Here is a 22,428-nt window from a genome sequence, read left to right on the forward strand (position 1 = left end):
GCCTCACCGGGAAGGTGTAAGTGAAGGGCGGAGCAAGCTGCAGGCGTCCGGGACGCCCGGGGTATGGAAAAAAGAGAGCGGCGCTGTGCCCAGAAAAACACGCCTCTTTCACCCGTCTGGCCTGCCCTTGTATCCTATTACCGTACCTCCTTCTCTGCCTCTCAGATCTCGCTCCTGAGGACTGCAGTGAAGCGGCGCAGGCGCGCATGTGCGAGATCTGAGAGGCAGAGAAGGAGGTAATAGGATACAAGGGCGGGCCAGACGGGTGAAAGAGGCGTGTTTGCACTACCGCTCTGATAGTCTTGGAGACAGGGAGGGCTGGGCAGGCAGGGAGAGCTGACCAATCCAAGCAGGCTTTGTATACAACAACCAGCCAATCGCCGGTAAGGTATATCGCTTGCCGTGATTGGCTGGTTGTTGTATACTGGGTACCACATACAGTACAGCACCAGTATCTGTACCTGTTCATACAGTATAGCACCAGTACATACAGTACAGTATACAAATGTCCAACAGTCAAAACCCCATCATGGCTCCACCAGCAAGAAGAAAGAAATATGAAGCCAGTTTCAAACTTAAAGTTGTAAACTTTGCCATGGAACATAATAACTGCGCTGCTGCAAGACAATATGGAATAACAGAAAAGATGGTTCGGGACTGGAAAGCAAATGAAAAAGCATTAAAGAGTATGCCAAGGGGTAAGTGTGCATTAAGAAGAGGCACTCCACATTGGCCAGAACTCGAAAAACATGTAGCAGACATGGTGAATGAGCATCGCCAAAACGGTTATGTAGTGACACGAAATAAAATACATTTGTTTGCACTTCAGTGGGCCAAATCTAACCCAGATCACAGCAACAGATTTAAGGCCACTGTATCCTGGTGTACTAGATTCATGGGAAGGCATAATATGGTACTGAGGCAAAAGATGAAAATTGCCCCAAAATTACCTGCAGATCTTGATAGCAAAGTAAATAGTTTCCATCGATACGTAATACAACAGCGCACTAAACATGGCTATGCGTTAAGTAGTATTGGAAATATGGATGAAACTCCAATGACTTTTGATATGGTTGGAAATAAAACTGTCCATCAAAAAGGTGAAAAAACAATTTTAATTAAAACAACAGGACATGAGAAGTCCAGTTTTACAGTGGTACTAGGATGCACAGCTGATGGCGCCAAACTGAGACCAATGATTATTTTTAAAAGAAAAACAATGCCGAAATTCAAGTTCCCTGTTGGTTGTTTTGTACATGTGAATGAAAAAGGCTGGATGGATGAAGAAGGGGTAAAGCTATGGCTTGATAATGTATGGAGCAGGCGACCAGGTGGACTTATTCAAAAATGTAGTCTACTGGTGTGGGATATGTTCAGGGCTCATTTAACTCCCAGCACCAAGCAAATGCTTGCAAGACTAAACACAGATGCGGCAGTTATTCCTGCAGGATTGACATTGTTGGTACAGCCACTGGATGTGTGCCTAAACAAGCCATTTAAAGATCGCATTCAAGAACAGTGGAATGAATGGATGGTTAGCGGCGAAAAGTCATTCACAAAAGGAGGAAACATGCGTGCTCCACAGTTGGATGTTTTGTGCAAGTTTGTCATAAAAGCCTGGAATGATATTGATGCAGAAACAGTAATCAAGTCTTTCAAGAAGTGTGGCATATCAAATTCATTAGATGGTATGGAGGACGACTACTTGTGGCAAGATGAAGAGGAAGCCGAAGCTGAGACCACACCATCTGATACGGAATTCGATCCATACGATGACTGCCTTACAAATGTATCACAAGATGTCATTGATGTACTTATGATATCAGATGACGAACAGGAGGATTTTGAAGGCTTTTAAAGGGAAACTGTCACGCCAGCAAAACCTGTAAAAATACCGTAGCTTGCAGTTATGATGGGCGTTGCTAACTCGCCAGGGACTTGCCCGGCACTTGCTCTCTCTCTCTTGTTTGTTATCTTCCTCCTATCATCATCAGTTCCAGTTTGGTTGACAGCTTAGAAAACAAACAGCATGGCAGCTCCCATGGGTTTATTGTCTTATCCTTCCTTTCAGCTTTAGAGTGAATTAGGAAAAGTTTAATCCACTTGCACTGTTTTATGTTTACATGTTTGATGACAAACAGCCTTATGTTTATAAGTGACAGTTTTCCTGCTAAGTACCTGCATGTCATAAGCATTTGAATTAAAATTACCATATTGAAATCAAATCTGATGTTTTTTTAATTTTTTTTTGGTGTGCGTTGGAAGAGGGGTAGTCTTATACGGCGAGTATATCCCAAACTCTATATTTTAACTGGAAAAGTTGGGGGTCGTCTTATACGCCCAGTCGTCTTATACGCCGGAAAATACGGTACTTGGCTTCACTGCCATAACAAATCCAGCTGGTAGACAAAGGTAACAAAATACCATGAAGAATCCTAAACTTTTAGTACTGTGTCACTGAACTTTTACTTTTAACTGTACATTATGTTTATTGGACCATAGACCTAAGAGGAGGTAATTTTCAGAAACTGGATAATTTAAAGCATTATAATTTATGTCCCATCTGAGCTTTGGATGAATCCAACACTGAAACATTTCCTACATCCCTCTCTAGGTCTGATCTTGTATTTAGAAAAAAGGAATATTACATAGTATAAGCTGTTGGTACTCCTTTGGTATATGGTCACAATGGAAATTAAGGTTGTTTACTTTCTATTGTATTCTATTAAAGTTTTGCATCAAGAAATTTCTTTCGACCTCTTACTATCTGGTCTTCTCAGTTTCAGCTCATGTGCTTTAGCTTTTAGATATTATTAATGTTCAAAGAAAGCTTTGTGACATTCAGCTTCCTTAGTCCCCTACAGAGTTTTACACTCCTCAATAATATCCCTTCTTATGCTCCAGTACTACAAATATTAATCTCTGTGCATAAAATTAAGCATGTGCATAAATCTTAGTAGAATTGGGGCCTTAATCTCCTCTTTCCTAATAACTATGGGCCAAATCCTCCATACCATCACAATATCTATAATTAACTTACCAGAAAATTGGTAAAAATTAGAAGGCTCAAATAAAAATAAAGCTTCCAAATACAGATCTCAAGACCTACATCTTAAGTTATTCAGATTCTTGAAAGCTGTCTAATTGGCCAAACTGGTTTCTTAGTTAATGAGTTTTCTCTGTTTTCACATGCATGTACATGCATGATACTTATGGCTTTTTATAGTAATTTTTATATGATCAGGTTTAAATGAGAGAAATGCATCTATAATATTCTCATTTTAATCTACACATATGTAATACAGATTTATCTTCTATCTAGAATCATTTTATCATTTATTTTTCCACCTTTCTTACATAACTAAATTATTCTGGCCATACCTTTTGCAGGATTTCATGGCAGAGGAGTGATTAATGACAGATGACATGACAAAGCTAATATCTGCCATTACATACTAAGGTCTTAATGTTGACATTTATTAGTTTCAGCAATAAAGCCAATGCAACTAAATCCTCCAAGTAAACCACAAAATAATGTGCAGTATATCTAAAAAGTTAAATATTCACAACACTGGTTTTACTTTTAAAATATGGAAACAAAGTATTACGCCTCTACCTCGATATAACACAACCCAATATAACACGAATTCTGATATAATGCAGTAAAGCAGTGCTCCAGGGGGGAGCAGGGCTGCGCACTCCAGCGGATCAAAGCAAGTTCAATATAACGCGATTTCACCTATAACACGGTAAGATTTTTTGGCTCCCGAGGACAGCGTTATATTGAGGTAGAGGTGTATAAGAGGCTAATATTTCAGGCTCGTGGCCAAAACTGTTGCCATCTGACAACTGCTAAGAGGTCAATGTAAAAACAAACCGATATTTCATTTTAGTTCATAGCTGACAAAGAGTCTGTTGACCTCACAAGAATCATCACCACAACTGGAAATATCAATAAGGACACCAAAGAACCAAGTTGAACATTACTACTACCACCAGAAGATGGCTGCAGAAGGACGGGTTAAGTCACATTTGATAGACAACATATGGGGGAAACAAGCCTAGCTCTACTATTGTGTATATACAATAGTTCTTAGACAAAGGATTTCAATTTAAAGGTGTCACTCTAGTATTTTTTCATACATTCTATATTAATGCACTTAAATAATTACATGATGTCATTTCCCAGCAGTGTTTAAATCTCAGTTCACTTCATGTAAACTGATTTAAAGTTTAAAAAAAAAAAAAAGTTACACATGGATCAATTTACTTATCATAATTCAAATTCTCAACAAGTACTTTCTATATTCTCTCTCACTTGGGATCAAACCAGGAATCTAAACTGCCATATTACTGGTCATCTTTAAGAGACTTTAAAACAACAAAGGTATTCTGAATATATTTAGCAGATAGTGAACACCTTTGTTCTTTATATTTAATACAACTACATAGCCTACTTCCTCTTCCACCTTTCCATGAGATTTATCATTAAACAAATGTAACTGTGGGTTGTTTACTCCACCACTGATTTTACTAGAGAAAGACTGATTGTAATTTATCTATTTACAAATACAGCAAAAAAAAAAAAACAATTTTTTTTTTCAAGTGCAACATAGATTTATACAAGATTTATTTCAAGAATGGAAATTCTTGTTTGTCAGAATAATTCAGGTACCTTAAAACCTTGTTTCTAGCTTGGCTCACTTCAGACACCAGAGCCAAATCCTGTGACTGGAGTACTATCTACACTGGGCTTCTACTCAAGTAATGGAACCACATTTAAAACATTTTCTAAGAATGGTTGCTTAAACATAGATTAGTACAAGTCTAATTGTTTTAAAACCCAGTTATAATATAGTTTGGTCCCATCCACACAGGTACAGAACTAAAACCTTGTCAGGGATGGAATAGGGTATAGGCACTATAGGCCTGTGCTTGGGTTCCCACCTCCTGGAGTAAAATGGAGGGGGAGGGAGGGCCACGTTATACCAGCTGATCCGTTGTGCATTTACTCAGAAAACACTAAAATTTTATTTAAAATAATTTCAGTTTAAGATAATAATTGTTTAAAGATTCATGATCAATCTTTAATTTGTGTATAGTGTTTGAGAAAGAGACTTCCCTCCCATTCAATTATTTAAATACCAGGTTACTGTTTGCTGCAACTAGAACCTGATACAGATGGAAGCCATGACCAATTTATTCTTACAATGCCTTAAACTTATGGACATAGGAGGATTTGGTTGGTTAATTTTTTTCCAGCTTAAGATGTATGACCACCACCTTTACTATGACTTGGCAGCATGTTTATTATTTTTATTTCTGAATTTTAAATTAAGGATTCAGCTTCACTTTGGTATATAAGAAAATTAAATTTCAGAGTCTGATAGTGGTACATTAACAATCAAGTGGACTTTATAATTTCAAAATGTATTCTCTGCCTCCCGTATCTTTATACACACTATACATATATATTCAATTATATTCAAGGAACTACTAACCAATGAAAGCTCTATTAATTACTGAAAGTCATGTCACAGGATACATCTACGCAGCTCGCAACAGGAAGCTTCCCAGCCCAGGTTGACAGATTTGGGTTTGCAGGGCTCACGCTAGTGCTCTAAAAATAGGTGAGTAGACAGTGCTTTGAGGTCATGGTGTGGGCTGGAGCTCAGGCTCTCAAACCTACGGAGGTGGGCTGGCTTCAGAGCCTGAGCTGCAACTTCAAAGCACTGTCTACATAGCTATTTTTAGAGCAGTAGCATAAGCCCCACAAACCCCAGTCTGTTGACCTGGGCTGGGAGGTTCACTGCCATGGGCTGTGTAGACTAACAGTCTGTACCCCTATGTTTATCCCTTTTTTAGGACTATGATAAATTATGTACAAAGTATGCCTTGTGAGGTATCATTTGAAAACTCATAATTTGCTGAGCACTATTGTCACGATAAAATATGTGTGGCAACATTGTATGTAAAGTTATAAGATTCTACTGCATGATATTACTAAGACATATTTCCAGTCTAGAGAGCAGTCACACACCAGTTCCCCAGAGACAAAAGGCTGACACCTCAGTCAGGAGTCAACAAAATCAAATGGACCATCACCTGGTTAAGTGGCCATTCTTTGGCAGAAAGAGAGTGTGAATGAAAAATCTACATCTTGACAAAGAAACAGCTTGTGGTTCCCATCTACACAAACTCTGTCTCCTGAACCTCATCTGGAGATGATTCTCGAAGAAAAGAACTATAAAAAGGGAGAGCAGATGCCCTCTCCCTTTCCCTCTACCCATGACTTCCCCAACACCTGAAGAACAAAGGAAGCAGTATTGGACTGGGAAGCGATGCTGACTGAAATAAATTCACAGCCAGTAAGACTACCGAAACACGCGGTGAGAGAGAGCTTTGCTTTGAATCCATTTAGCTTGTTAAGTTAGGCCTTAATTGCATTTTACTTTTATTTTCTTGTAACCAATTTTGACTTTTACGCCTCATACTTGTCGCCACTTAAAATCTATCTTTCTGTAGTTAATACATTTGTTTTATTGTTTTAATCTAAACCAGTGTGGACTGAAGTGTTTGGGATAACAGGACTTGTGCATATCATTTTCTATTAATAAAATGATGAATTTTGTATGAGCTTGTATTATCCAGGAGAGAGACGGGAAGTACAAGATGTACATTTCTGGGGAAGTTCGGGAGTTGGAATTTGCTGGTGTTGCTCTGCAGTATAATTTAAGAGTGGCTGGCTATCGCACTCATACAGTAGAACCTCAGAGTTACGAACACCTTGGGAATGGAGGTTGTTCGTAACTCTGAAATATTCTTAACCCTCAACAAAACGTTATGGTTGTTCTTTCAAAAGTTTACAACTGAATATTGACTTAATACAGCTTTAAAACTTTCTTATGCAGAAGACAAATGCTGCTTTTAACCATCTAACCATCTTATCCATTAAGATCCATTAACCATCTTAATTTAAACGAAACAAGCACAGAAACAGTTCCCTTACCTGTCAAATCTTTTTTTAAACTTTCCCTTTATTTTTTAGTGGTTTATATGTAATGCAGTATTGTACTCTCCAGTATTTGCTTGCTTTTTTTTGGGTGGGGAGGTGTTCTCTGCTACCAGATTGCTTACTTTCAGTTCCAATGAGGTGTGTGATTGACCGGTCAGTTCGTAACTCTGGTGTTCGTTAACTCTGAGGTTCTACTGTACAATATCTGGGAGTAACTTATATGCTGGAAGCTGTGTAAGAGCAAACCAGGAGTGGTAGCTCTCACTGCAAAGCACTATAAAAGAACACCCCAGGTTGGAGAATTGAGGGGACACAGCAGTTCAACGGTCCAAATTATACCCTGGGTAATGTCACTAGACATAGCCAGACTGCACAACTAAAGCAGATCAAAACATTTGTTAAAAGATTTGTGTTGTATGTTAGATATGAGCTCTACTCCAGAGCTTTACTAAATGAAACTGAGAAAAAACAAACAAGTACTTTTTAGTTCCTGGATATTTTGAATGTTTTAATTATGTTATATCATGACGTCACTTATAACTGTACTAATATAATATTTTAGGTTATTAAAATACTTTCAACTCTTTAGAGTTATATATTAAATTTTGCATCAACAACTATTCAGGAAATTGTCCTTTCATTTTAATAACAGGCCTTGCAAGGTATTTTCATACTACTGTTTTTCCCAAACTCATTTTGCAAACCTCATTCACACACAACCACAGGAAATGCACACTCACCCAGTTTCGTTTTAGTGCAGTTATCCAAGTTCAAAACCTACTGAAGGCATGCTGAGCCTTGAAAGATTGCTATGTCCCATACTTTCACTTTGTTTTTTTTTAAGGGAACAAGTCTCAGTTATATGTTTTGAAAACTTTGGAGGCAGGATATATTGCATCAACAGGAGCCCTGCAGCTGCTATGAGGGAGCCTCCGAAGACTCCATCCCAAACATCATAGCATATATAGTACTCCTGTAAAAAGCAGGAGCAGAAAGGACAGCTGCTGAAGAGAGAAGCGGCTGTGGGACAGAGAAACATTATCGGTATGGACAGTTGGGGGCCTACCTTCAGCTGGTGTAAATTGTCTTTGTAACAGACTGACAATTTCCTGCAATATACTGAATGAACTTCACTGAATTAAGTTAAACCTTACTGACTTAGGGTTAACACCTTTGGGTTACATTGCATTAAAAAAGTAATCGTGTATGAGTTGTGGCATTTTATGTTCCTTCTCTAGTAGGTAGTGGGGATGCTAACGTATTTCCTAAATGATCCATCCTTTGAAGACACACACACACACATACACACACACACACACAGGTATGCATATACTAGATCAAACTGAATTCTCCCGAGACCAAAAGACAAAGAAAGGGTTTTGGCTAAATAGCCTGGTTTTAAACTAGCTCATGGCCTTTTTCCTGATCCAGCAAACTAGGATGGATTTTATCGGGACTGTCCCGATATTTAGGCGTTTGTCCCGCATCCCGACCAATGTTTGTCCCAATATTTCGCACTGGGTTTTTTTTTTTGCTCCGCCGGCAGGACTCCACTTTTTTTTTCCCCTCCGCCGGTGAGACTCCTCCCCTCCCCCCCACTCCAAGTGTCCCAATATTTTCTTCATCCCATCTGGTCACCCTACAGCAAACTAACAGGATCCCTGGTCCACTGAGGGCCCCCAATCCTTAGGGTAGGGCTGGAAGGACTGAGTGCTTGTTCTGAGCTAGAGCTGTGATGAACTTGTGACCACAAAGGAATCCTCTTGGGTGGGGAGTTGAAAGACTGCTCCTGACACAATTAATGTAAGGGTTGGGGTTAATTCTGGTAAACTTATTAACGTGTGTAGGTTATTTCTTATTTTTTATTTGTTTTCTCTGTAATGATTAAGTAGGCTCGTGTAGAAAGTGGTGTGTGGTACCTTATAACTGTAGCAATTACACCTGTTAACCATCTCTGAAGAGAAAGCAAGCAGGTGTCCCTGAGCAACCTCTCTGTGCTGGGATTACACAGGGAAGGCAGAGAACTGTGCGGCCTGGAAATACCAGTCTGAAGGGAGACACACACAGATCTCCACTCAGCAATGGCTAGGAAGCTGGAAGACGAGAGAGTGTGCCTTTGCTAAACCACTGAAGGGAAATACAGATGCAGTTGTGCTGAACTGTAGCAATCTTCAACTGACTTTAAAGAAACCATGACAAATGTATACCGAGGATCTACCCCTTGGATTCTACAGGCTGCAGAAATCCCCTTCTGTCCCCACTTCACTAACTTACCTCCATTCCTACCCAAGAGCAGTGCAGGCACCTTTTTGGGTAGAAGGATTGTTTGTCCCCAGCCCATATCAGGTGCCTGTCTTAGGAAGGGAGGATGTCATTTTCTGCTCTCTCCCACTAAAATCAGGGGTTATTCCTTAGTGAGTAAATTCTGACTCTATTTAGCTTATATGCATTTGTTTTGAAGCTGGGCTGGAATCCCTCTCTGCTTACAAAAACATTGATGTAAATTAACATAATAATGTGTTCAATAACTCTTAATTCAAGTGTGGACAGAGAAAGTATGCAAAAGGACTTTCAGAGGTTAGAAATTTGAGCAGGAAATAAAATAAAATTCAACATGAAAAAGTGCTATTTAACATGTAAGAGGGGAAAAAAGAATCATGGGAGAGAATTAATTGGAAATTAATGATAGTAATGTGGATAGCAATTTAGATGTGATCTTGCAATGTGATGCCATACAAAAAAAGCCAATACAATTTTGACCGCAGAAGCAGTATCCCATCACAGACCAGAGAGAGAATAGGCCTCTCTAAGGCATAGCAAAACAGCAGTTAAGATAGGTGGGTATTCTTTGTAAGAGCCCACCCTAGAACTTATTCTCTCCTTTCATCCAAAATAACACAAATGTGATAACTTTCCAGGCATGCTATAAAAGCCACTTAACAGAGTTTGGGGTGGGGGTTGAGGGGGGAAGCAGGCTGGGGGAGGGGATAATGTTGAAGGTATGTTACCAAAGGAGAAGGTGAAAGGGGTTTTACTGTTGCTTTGATTTACTAGATGCTGAGTTGATGTGAGGCCAGAAAACAAGTATTTTATGCTTCTTGGTAGGAATGTTATTTTTCCACAGATTATAAAGACCAGAAGGGACCACAATCTAACCTGACCTTCTGCATAATATAGGCCATAGGATTTCCCTCATTTCATTGCGGTTTGAACTAGACCATATATTTTTTTAGAAATCCAATCTTCATTAACAATTTTCCAGTGATTGAGAATCCACCCATAACCCTTAGTAAATTGTTCCAATGGTTAATTACCCTCACTGTTAAAAAGTTGCACCTTATTTTTAATTTAAATTTGTCTAGCTTCCACTTCCAGACACTGGATCTTAACATATCTTTTCTGATAGACTGAAGATCCCTCTATTATCAAATTATTATTCCCCATTTCGGTACTTACAGAGATAAATCACTCCTTAACCTTCTTTTTGATGAAATAAATAGCCTGAGTTCATTAGATCGTTCATTATCAGTCATTTTTCCAATCCTTTAATCATTCTCTGAAGTATCTACAATTTTTCAACATTCTTTTTGAATTGTGGACTCCAGAACCAGCTACAGAATTCCAGTAGCGGTCAGATCACTGCCAAATGCATATGAATTTAACCTCTCTACTATTAATCCATATTCCTGTGTATACATCCAAGGATCATACCCGTTAAGTATGGCGTCCAATTTCTGGATCTATATGTATTACTTTACATTTTGGCCATAATGCAAAACATATTGTTTGGTTGTGCCCAGCTTACAAAGCAATCTGGATCATTTATCTGGATCAGTGACTTGTCCTTTTCATTATTTACAATACCCCCATCTCTGTGACATCTGTAAATTTGGTCAGTAATGAGTTTTTATTTTCTTCCAGGTCCTTGTGTATTTTTGCTTCCCTAATCCATTTTCTTCAGTTCCTATCCTCTAATTAATATTCACTGCTATCAACGTTCCTTTATTTATATTTGCTTTTATATAGCTGCCTTCATTTCTCCCCTAAACCAGGCTGTTTTTTTAACTAGTGTAGCCTTCTCTCTCAATTGTGGCTTTTTGGGACTCTGGTAAAATGTTCTTAAACTGTGCCCAATTATCATTCACATTTTTCTGTTTAAGTTCTTTCTCCCACTTGATTTTATTCATAGTTGTTTTCAGCTTTGTGATATTAGCATCTTTAAAGCACTAAGTACATATGTGACTGGTTTGGACTTGATTGTGTTTATATATAACAAATGTAATCAAATCATGATCACTTGCACCTAAGCAACCACTAACTATAACAAATGTAATCAAATCATGATCACTTGCACCTAAGCAACCACTAACTATAACAAATGTAATCAAATCATGATCACTTGCACCTAAGCAACCACTAACTTTTAGCTCTGTGATCAATTCTTCTTTATCAGTTAGAATTAGGTCTAACATACAATTCCCCTGTGTTGGATACAACATTTTTTAAGTTAGAAAACTGTCATCTATACTTCTTAGAAATTCCAAGGATGATTTAGTATTGGCAATATGAGGACACCGTCAACATATGTCATTCAGATTGAAATCCCCCATAATATGGCAACTTTTTTCCTTACATGTTACACACAGATGGTTATGAGTTGGTCATCCTGTTCCTTAGTGTGATTTGGTATTCTGTAGCAGACACCAACCTGGCAACCCATTATCGTACACTTCATTACCGTGTACTTCAGGGCAGAGTAGGCCCGTTATTCAATGAGGGGGGAAAGATAATAATAGAAAATGTGGAAATGGCAGAGGTGTTTAATGACTTCTTTGTTTCCATTTTCATGAAGAAGGTTGGTGGCAACTGGATGTCTAACATAGTGAACGCCAGTGAAAAAGAGGTAGGATCAGAGTCTAAAATAGGGAAAGAACAAGTCAAAAATTACTTAGACAAGCTAGATGTTTTCAAATCACCAGGGCCTGATGAAATGCATCCTGGAATACTCAAGGAACTGTCTGAGGAGATATCTGAGCCATTAGCAATTATCTTTGAAAAGTCATGGAAGACGGCAGACATTCTAGAAGACTGGAAAAGGGCAAATACAGTGCCCATCTATAAAAAGGGAAATAAGGACAACCCGGGGAATTACAGACCAGTCATCTTAACTTCTATACCCAGAAAGATAATGGAGCAAATAATTACGCAATTTTCAAACACCTAGAAGATAATAAGGTGATAAATAGCAGTCAGCATGGAATTGTCAAGAACAAATCATGTCAAACCATCCTGTCAAAGAAAGCTATCAGGTTAACAAGTCTTGTGGATGGGGGGAAGTATAGCTTGACTTTAGTAAGGCTTTTGATACTGTCTCGCACGACCTTCTCGTAAACAAACTAGGGAAATACAACCTAGATAGAGCTACTATAAGGTGGGTGCATAACTGGTTGGAAAATAGGTCCCAGAGAGTAATTTATCAGTGGTTCACAGTCATGCTGGAAGGGCATAACGAGTGGGGTCCCGCAGGGATCGGTTCTGGATTCTGTTCTGTTCAATATCTTCATCAATGATTTAGATTCAGGTATAAAGAGTACACTTATAAAGTTTGCGGACAATACCAAGATGGGAGGGGTTGCAAGTGGTTTGGAGGACAAGATTAAACTAAAGTGATCTGGACAAACTGGAGAAATGGTCTGAAGTAAATAGGATGAAATTCAAAAGGACAAATGCAAAGTACTCCACTTAGGAAGGAACAATCAGTTGCACACATACAAAATGGGAAATGACTGCCTAGGAAGGAGTACTGTGGAAAGGGATCTGGGGGGTCATAGTGGATCACAAGCTAAATATGAGTCAACAGTGTAACGCTGTTGCAAAAAAAGCAAACCTCATTCTGGGATGTATTAGCAGGAGTATTATAAGCAAGACACAAGAAGTAATTCTTCTGCTCTACTCCATGCTGATTAGGCCTCAACTGAAGTATTGTGTCCAGTTCTGGGCGCCACAGGAAAGATGTGGACAAATTGGAGAAAGTCCAGAGAAGAGCAAAAAAAAAGGTTAAAGGTCTAGAAAACATGACTTATGAGGGAAGATTGAAAAAACTGGGTTTGTTTAGTCTGGAGATGAGAAGACCGAGAGGGGACATGATAACAGTTTTCCAGTACATAAAAGGTTGTTACACGGAGGAGGGAGAAAAGTTGTTCTTCTTAACCTCTGAGGATAGGACAAGAAGCAATGGGCTTAAATTGCAGCAAGGGCCGTTAGGGTTGGACATTAGGAAAAACTTCCTAACTGGCAGAGTGGTTAAGCATTGGAATAAATTGCCTATGGAGATTGTGGAATCTCTATCACTGGGGATTTTTATGAGCAGGTTAGACAAACACCTGTCAGGGATGGTCTAGATAATACTTAGTCCTGCCTTGAGTGCAGGGGACTGGACCTCCCGAGGTCCCTTCCAGTCTATGATTAGTTGTTAAGGTTCCTAAAGATTATTGAATAGACATGTTTGGGGTTTAAAGCTAAATAAAACACAAACAGATGAGGGCACCTCGATATCAGAAAAATCAAACAGAATTCAGAGAAGAGCAACAAAATGCTTGAAGAAATTAGTTTCTGAAGAAACGCTATTTAGATCATGGAAATTTGCAGTGTTGTAACAACTTCAGTGTAATGACACACTGCAAATTTCCCTAATCTATAATACTCCTGAGAAGCAAAGGTCATGATCTTGCAAACACAGTTATGCACATACTTACTTAACTTTAAGCATGTGGTTATTCTCATTGACATTAAGAACATATGTAAATCCAGGATCAGGGCCTACATGTGTTTATAACAACCATACATCAGCTGTGTGAGGGTAAGGTGATGAGAGATGGTAACTGTTCTACCAGTATTTGAAAGCACCAACAGGGAGTGCGTGCAGGAGTATAACTGCAAGCAATGGATTAAAAGTAAAACAAAAGAAGGGAGAACATAAGAAAAATTCCTAATTGCAACATCCATTAAGGCCTGCTTACAGTAGAAAAAGGAAAAACTAAAAGCATAAAGCAATAGGGCTTGTATGCTAGCATTCCTTTATCATCATCATCATAATTGTATTTAACTGTTCTGTTCGTTGCATTAGCTTTTGTATTTCTCTTGTAAAACAAAAACCAAAAAAACTGTTTCATAAATGATAAAGCCAAACATCTTTCTAAAAAACAACAGATTAAGACCTTCTTCAAGACCAGCCTGTCCCCCCAACATGATTATAGTACAATGTTTTTTTTATCCACGTTGGCAGAAAAGAAGTTAGAACACAAAGACCCATGCTGAGGCATAGTTATGTTTTTTAGAAAACCCCAAAAATATTTTTATTTAGAAACTTTCCTAATTTTAATCAAGTTTTCCCTTGCATAATTTCATTCCATTATGCCCAATTATACTCCCATTCATAATTGGTATTTTTACTTTTCAGATTATGGTAGGTAGACAATTATCTCTCCTTTTCTTTCCCTGTCTCATGCCCAGGTGTTGCCTGACCAAGCCATCCACGGAGTTTCTAAACTTTCCTCAGATCAGTTCCTCCAAGCTCCTTTGTTACTTTTCAAGACCTATGTTAATATACTATTCCATACTGAACCAAATTTTCTAATCAATTAAAAAAATTGTGTTAGAACTCAAACACCTAAATATAGCAGAGAATTTTGTATTGGTATGGTTCGTTCTCCAATACTGACAGGATCTAAGTACTAAATCATCTCCAAGGAAAATAATTCTACATTGGCAGGTGGATGATTAAATGACTTAATTGGTCTTTTCCATCTCTAGTTTCCATAATTCCATATGAACAACACAGTTATGCTTCCAGACTGACTAAGAGCATCAGTGCACCTCGATATGTCCTATTCACTGCCTGTGGCACATAACAGTTTAGTCTCCTGTGGCCTATAATACTTTCGTCTAATGTTGGTTGTTGGGTTTAGTGTGCGGATGCTGGGTGGCGTCGATCACCTGTGACATACAGCAGGTCAGACTAGATGATCTAGTGGACTCTTCTGGACGTAAACTCTATAAATATCTACTACTCTGTCTGGTCCTAGTTCTAAAAATGCAACTGTATTCTTGTATGACTTCACACTTCACTCCAATAATAGTAACGCTTTCCAATAAAGTTAAGTGGAAGTATAAATATGCTTGTGCACTGAATTGGCAAGCTGAGTTTAATTATGGCCTTTCCCCCCACATTGCAAGAGTCAACATCAATGGTTAAATATCACAACCAAAGAATGTTTTGGGGCTTAGATTATTGTCTAGAAGTTTTCTTATTTAAGTGGTTTCAACTGAGCTTTGAAGTTATCACCTCCCTTCACAAGAGAGGAGGAAACTAACATCTGCTAGAGCTATTATTCAGGCAGTTTAGTCAAGATGACAGATGTGTATTGATTTAAGTACAGAGGATTATTTAGTTTCAAGTGTAAATGTGAAGTTTTGGCCAATGGGGCATCAAAGCTCACCCCACAGGCAAGCAGCAGCTAGGAAGCACAGACATATTTCATTAAGTTCCTGGAACTTCTTGGCCAAATGCATTTTATACCATGTTTTTAAGTAGAGCAATGTTTTTACAATATATTTATAAACCCTAGGGGCTTTAACAGAAACACTTAAGTGTCATCTCACCCTTCATTAACACGTGTCAAGAAAGTTATCTGACATGGAGAAGAGGACAGAGAATTATAGTTAGAACAAATGAAAAAAAACATTTTTAATGATTTATAGCACAAACACAATGTTTACCATGTTTACCACAATGTTTAAGCTAGGAACAATATTTCCATGATAAATCCTGGGTTTGGGACCTAATATTGTGCATTTTTAAAACTGCATTTGAACTAAAAATTCAGTGCAGAAGATATTAGCTATGTGCTTTTTAAAAGAGTTGTTTAGCTGTTCTTGAGTAAAAGCTGAAAAGTATGTGAAATTCCCCTGGTTTCCAATGTTCTCACCAAAAAGGGAAAACAAGAAAAAAAAAGCATTTGTGTAACAGAGATTAATAAAGTGAATTAATTGAATCCTTCTCCAGGTTACCATTCTCTGAATAAATCCTTTATTTTTCCATCATGAAAAGAAAGGTGCACTTTTCAGACTGGACTGTTTAAATACACTATACTGAACCTAGTTTTATTAAGACTAATTGAAACAGATGTGAATAAAATAAAACACTACACTAAAAGCCTAGTTTTTCCTTTCAGCAGCAGACAGTAATTTAAGAAATGAGCAGGATTTAAATTCTGATAATCAACTTAAAAAAATTCTGCACAATTCTACTCTAAAAGTGCCACTGTTCATCAATATAATCACACAGAATATAACTCTTAATAATCAGACTAACCAGCAATCATGTTTATTCAGACTCATAAGATTTATGGAGAAATTAAAGCAAGGATGGTTGAGAAAACAAAGCAATTTTGTTCTCAACTGTTATAAATGGAATTCTCCAGAATATTTTGAAGATATTTGCTTATTACTAGCAAAGAGACTATCTCTAGTGTTTAACATAATAAAAGGTCAGCGAAGACACTACATTCTCCACCCATAGAAGAGATGAAACAACCCTTCACTTTCTACTCATGATTTTGTCCAGTTCTGCAAGCTGCTCCATGTGGAGGAGTCTCCATACCCAAGTAGAGCCCCACTGACTACTGTGGGGCTTTCTGCAGGGATAGGTTCTCATGTGTGAAGAACAGCTTGCAGGATAGGGACCTAAATATCATGTTCTCCTTATTGAAGATCTCATAATCTACAGTCTGTCCTGTAAAAAACAATGCTATTTAAACAGTTACACCAAAATAAAAAGTATGTTTTGGGGTCTGAAAGTTTAATGACCTTTTACCAGCTTAATGTGGTAACTACTTCTATATATTACATTGTCCTTTCAAGTAAAAATACAAAACTATTTTTAGAGACTTAGTTCAATATCTAATTATATTTGGTATTTTAATGTTAATTAGGCAAAACATAGTTTTGTCTCCAGTCATTAACAAAAGTATGCAGATGTGTCACAAAGTCAGAACATGGGACTTCAATAAAGCACATCTCAAATTATCTAATATCTTAAATGCATACAATGCCAGATCATCTACTTTACTTTCTGAACTATATTTATATAAAAATAAATCCAAATTTAGTACCAAGTCCCAGTTTCCATAAATGCTTTAATCTGCCCCAAAGCATCCAAGCTCTTAACCTCCCATTTCAGGGCAAGTAGCTCTCCAACTCAAATGAATGCAATTAAAAATAAATAAATTTAAAAAGTTACATGAACATTTATCGCCCCAACACATAATCCAAATCTGAGTGACTACAAGGTAGGTGGGGGGGGGGGGTTACCTTGTACCCTTGAATAAAGTGGGGGCAGGGGGAGAAAGCATGCAGAGTTTCTGAAAGGAATTCTTTGGCCTGGGCTATGATATGCCTCTGCCTGATTTTCCTCACAACACTAGCAATACTGTTAACTGTCATAAACAAAGTGCCAAGGACAGTACCAAATTTAAAGCAACTTTTAAATTCTCTACAGCAACCAAAATTGTTGCAGAGAGGAGAGATAAAAAGGATCAAGGCCAGCAAAATACTGTTTGAGAAGCAGCTAATCCATTTCTGTGAATTCTATTATATAAAGTGTGATGACTTTCCACAAAATATAATGTGATTCATGCCAAGTAGTTTCCCCCTTTCTTGTGGGAGAAGAGCTATTTTGCGCAGGCTGCATCTACGATATTACAAACCCCAAAGAGGAAGGGGAGGAAGAGAGGGAATTCACAGCCGTTCAGGGTCAATAAGTGTTCATATATCCTATCATTTGGAAACCCTTCCCAAAGCTTAGGGCAAAAACACTGTTTAGTCAAGGAAAAAATGAGGAGGAGGAGGAGAAAAAACCCTGCAATGTAAGTGCATGTGTCATATGTGTGGGGGCTGGAGGAGAAGAGCTGTCAAGGTGAGAAACATCTTTCATGGGGGGAAGGAGAGAGAGCTTAGGCATAAAATTCACATCAGCGACACTGAACGAGGCATTCACGGCAACAATCAACTTTTCCTTCAGGCCTAACTTGCTTGTGCCTCCAATGTTTCAAAATGGTTAACAGCAGCACCAGGACTCACCCTTCCCTCCCCACGCCCCGCACACAACGGGGTAGGATCCCGCCGCGTCCTTGCTGCCCTAGTCAGTGTCTTCGCATCGCCTTCAGGGAGCCTCGGGGCCGCCGCCGGGACCTATTTGTGTTACCCCGCGGGGCTGCCGCTTGCCTGCTGCAGTCACATCCCGGAAACGCAGGAGGGGCCGGGGGCTCCGCGGCGGTAACCCCGACCCTGTCCCGCCCCCAGAGCGGCCCTGACACCCCCCCGCCCCACGGGGTCACGGCCGGGGGGCAGAGCCACGTAGGCACCTGGTCACCCCCGGCGCTGCTCTGACAGCCCCTCGCCCGTCCCAGGCCCAGCCCCCTTCCCCTCCCTCTGGGCCCAGTTTTACCCCACCCAGGGCCAAGGCTGCCCCTTCCTCGGGCCGGGCCCGGCTCAGCCCCGGGAGCGGGACCCCCACCCCGGGGAGAGGAGACAACGGGCAGCCCCAACTCACCAGCCGTGCCGGGTCTCCGCTGGTCCGGAGCGGGGCAGGGGGCGGTTCCTCCCCCTCCTAAGCGCGGCAGCCGCGGCCGCCTCCAGGAGCCGAGCCCCCTCGCTCCGCCGCCCCGAGAGCCGCTTCCTCCGCCCAGGCGGCTTCCCTTCCCAGCCGAGAGTCACTTTACTCCCCTCTCCAACATGGCTGCTCCCCGAGCCGCTGCCGCCGCCTCCGCGGCTCCCGACCCCGCTCCGGCGGCCGCCCCCGAGCACCCCCGTAGGCCGGCCCTCGGCAGGGAGTCGCTCGCCACCGGTGGGAGCTGCGAGCGGGGGCGCGGCGCGGACGGACGGACGGACGGGCGGGCTGGGGACGCGCTGCTGCGGGGCGAGGCTGGCTGCCAGGGACTCACTCGGCTGCGGCGCGGCGCTTCTGCCTCTTCCAGCGACTCGCTCGCAGACAGCGCAGCCGGAGCCCAGGAGGGGCCGAGGGAGAGCGGGGCCAGGGCGACACCTAGTGTCTGCGGCGGCCACTGCAGAGCCCGTCCGGCCCCGGGAGCGCCGAGCCGCCAGCTCCAGCTACTGCTGTAAACCTGCAAGTGTAACCCGCCCAGCCCGGACACAAGGTCCCCCCCGCCAGGGAAAGGGGCTTCCCCCGTGTCTCCCCACAACCCTCCCCTCACATGCACACATCCCCCCGGAAAGGGACTCCCCCCCACATACACACCCTGGAAAGGGGCTTCCTCCCCCCCACATCATCCCCCCACGCACGCATCCCCCACAGATAGAGCCTTCCCTACACGTACACCCCTCCTGGAAAGGGGTTTCCCCTCCAAACATCCCCCCCGCACACCCTAGAAAAGTGCTTCCCTGCTCCAAGCTCCCACACACACCACCCCTCCTAAACACCATATCCCCCTCACACACACAGAGCGGAGAGAGGGTCTACCCCTGCTTCCAAAAACCTACACATCTTTTAGCAGATAGAGAGCTGCTCCCCCAAAATATCTCCCCTACACACATCCCACCCAATGTGAAGAAGAGAGGGCTGTCCCCAAAAAAGCAACCCTTCCCCTATCCCATCCTACCCAGGAGAAGTGCTGCTCCCTTCAAGACATTCCCCCAAAACATATGGAAGAGAAGTCCCCACCTTTTTTCCAAAATATCTTCCCCCCACACACACACACACACACAACCAGGTGAGGATGCTGACCTCCTCCTTCAGAACATCCCCTTTACACACATGCCAGCCGAGAGAGCTCCCCCCCAAGGGGCATACACTCTTCCTACAAAAAGGAGCATCCCCCCTCTCCAAAAGGTCCCTCCACACGTCCTTCCTAGAAGAGGGAGCTTCCTCCCAGACACAGATTATACCCAGGAGATGGAGCTGCATCAAGCTCCCAAGGTTCGGCCAGCCACGTGGTTCTGCCTCCAGACAGACTGCACAGGCAATGCGGTCTATGCTGGCCACCATGCTGAGTAATGCACAAGTCCGGAAGGTCTAAGTAGCTCTTTAAGTGACATTTTAACAGGATGTAAGTGTGTGAACAGTGTGAGCATTTTCTGATTCAGCCTGTTTACCTGAATCAAAAAAAAATTAATGTTTGCTACTGGAAATACTTCTGTCTGAGGATATACCTATCTCATAGAGGTGAAAGGGACCCTGAAAGGTCATCGAGTCCAGCCCCGTGCCTTCACTAGCAGGACTGATTTTGCCCCAGATTCCTAAGTGGCCCCTCAAGGATTAAACTCACAACCCTAGGTTTAGGGGGCCAATGCTCAAACCACTGAACTATCCCTCCCCCAAGGTAAGGTCCCTTCACCTGCCTGTATGTAGTGAGAATTCCATTTGACAGGTTGGTAAACTGAAGCACATGGAAATGCTGTGACTTTTGCAGCATTATACAGTGAATCATGACCCCTTCTCTTGTGCATTTGTCACAAAACTATCCTTCCCATATTTGTACCTGCAATGCTTCTTTTCCCTTTCTCTCACAATTTCTACCCCATTTCTTCTTTTCAATGGCTGTTTCCAGTTCCCCACTTCTCCCAGTCAGTCCATTCTGTCCCTGAATTTCTTTGTAACCCTCTGCTCCTACCACCCTCTGAAGATTAGTAAGGGCCAGGAAGTAGCACTGCAGGCTCTATATTCTTCCCCACTGATTCATATTTTTACATTTCTACCATACAGGAAGGGAAGTATCATGAAACGACCAGATCTTACTTCATTTTAGTGATTTCTTGATGGTCTGAAAAGATCAGTGAAGTACAAATAAAAAAGTATTTGAAATGCAAGTACCAGGACATGTACCCACTGCACTGATGTAACTCAGGGCTCATTGCCTTTTTTGGTTGGGTTTTTTTTTGGACAAATATTGATTCCTGTTGTCGGTTTGCTTGTTTTTCCTTATTTATTGGCCAAAGTTCAGTGCAAATAACACAGCACCTTTCATCAAAATGGATCCACTTGCATTTTACAGACTTTAGTAAATGACTGTACTAGGCCAAATCCTGTACTCCTTACTGAGGTGAAACATAGGCCCAGATTCTTTGCTTCATCGAGCTTCTGCTCAGTATAGGTGTGGATGGAGAAAAACCAGGAAACTGTTTATGGTTCCTTGATTCTTATGGTGGATGTGTGCTACTTTGTGCCCGGGTATAGACTGGAGTAACCTAAGATTTGTTCTAATTTACGCTAGCTGGCTGCAGTTCCTGAGGGACCATATGACAGCTGAGAATAGCCACAGAATGCAGCATACTCTGGACAGTCCCTCCACCTGAAAGGGCCAAATGAGGGGTGGGGTAGCATAGAAGCTGGGTACCAAGGTTATGTGCCAATTGAGAGCTCCCCCACTCCAGGGGAATTCTCAGGTGGCCAGACTTGGCTGCTTTCCATTCTCTTTGCACCTTTTAGGCACCACAAAGGAGCCAGAACATAGTAGAGAATCTGGACCCCAACAAAGGGAAATAAGTTGCATTTGCCTAAATAAGGAGTGCAGGAGTTGGATCACCTCTTACAGGACACATAGGATTCACTTTGCACATTAATGCAGTACTGTAATCTGAGGTATAATGCACAGTAGCTTAGGGCACAAAGAAGAATATCATCCAATTTGGAAGGGCAGAGGGAATTGATGGAGGCAAAATGTGACTGCCAATTTGACATTTGTCCAAGACACCAGGATAACACCTTTACTGTTGCAAAACTAATGGGATTTTTAATAACTCTGAAGGCAGACAGTGAAGCTTTGACACTTCTTGGCACTTCTTTCATCAGACTCTTTCAAGACTCAGGAACCACCTAAAGCTGTTCTTGCTGGATCTCCTAACCTCTGAATAGTAGCATGGTGACCAGTGTTTATTTTATCTTATTCAATTTGTAAACTCTTCTGGGCAGGGAATGTTAGTATAGTTGTAAATTATCATGTAAATGTACTTGCACTGTATAAATGTTTTATAAGAAATCTTCTCCGTTGGACTACCCAACGATAAACAAATTGAATAAATAGTATTCAACTAAACAGTGTTTCACAAAGAGGTGTGTGAGAGCAGAAAGATTGTGCTATTTATTTAAAGGCTGCAAATATTTTAAAACATTCTGAGGGAGGAGGGTCCTGTTTTGTTTTATACACATTTTTGTCTACCCTTGAAATATATTGTGACTGGAAAAGTAGGGAAATGATGGTATAAGAGAGAGAGAAGAAGCTGAAAAATGAGCAAGTGTGATGGGTCAGCAGAGGGCAATGAAGTGAATCTGCTGGTACTATTTCCCTCCTTCCTTGGAGAGTGATAGGTGGCCAAAAGGAGAGATTCTGTGGCATTTA

The 22,428-nt window shown here is 41.0% G+C and overlaps 1 protein-coding gene across 2 annotated transcripts in view; it reads right to left on the reverse strand.

The window, feature by feature from the left end:
* CDK17 (cyclin dependent kinase 17) overlaps window positions 1–19,026 on the reverse strand; it is a 164,001-nt gene extending 144,975 nt beyond the window's left edge. The window contains exon 1 of one of the 2 annotated variants that reach the window (XM_034773222.1): window positions 18,627–19,026. The gene's annotated coding sequence lies outside the window, so the exon portion shown is untranslated. Of the gene's footprint in view, window positions 1–18,154; window positions 18,287–18,626 lie in introns of those variants that run through there. The other variant, XM_034773232.1, reaches the window with a different exon arrangement.
* Between the last annotated feature and the right edge of the window lie 3,402 nt (window positions 19,027–22,428).

Source organism: Trachemys scripta, chromosome 1 (genome assembly GCF_013100865.1).
Source record: "Trachemys scripta elegans isolate TJP31775 chromosome 1, CAS_Tse_1.0, whole genome shotgun sequence".
Classification (NCBI taxonomy): Eukaryota; Metazoa; Chordata; order Testudines; family Emydidae; genus Trachemys; species Trachemys scripta.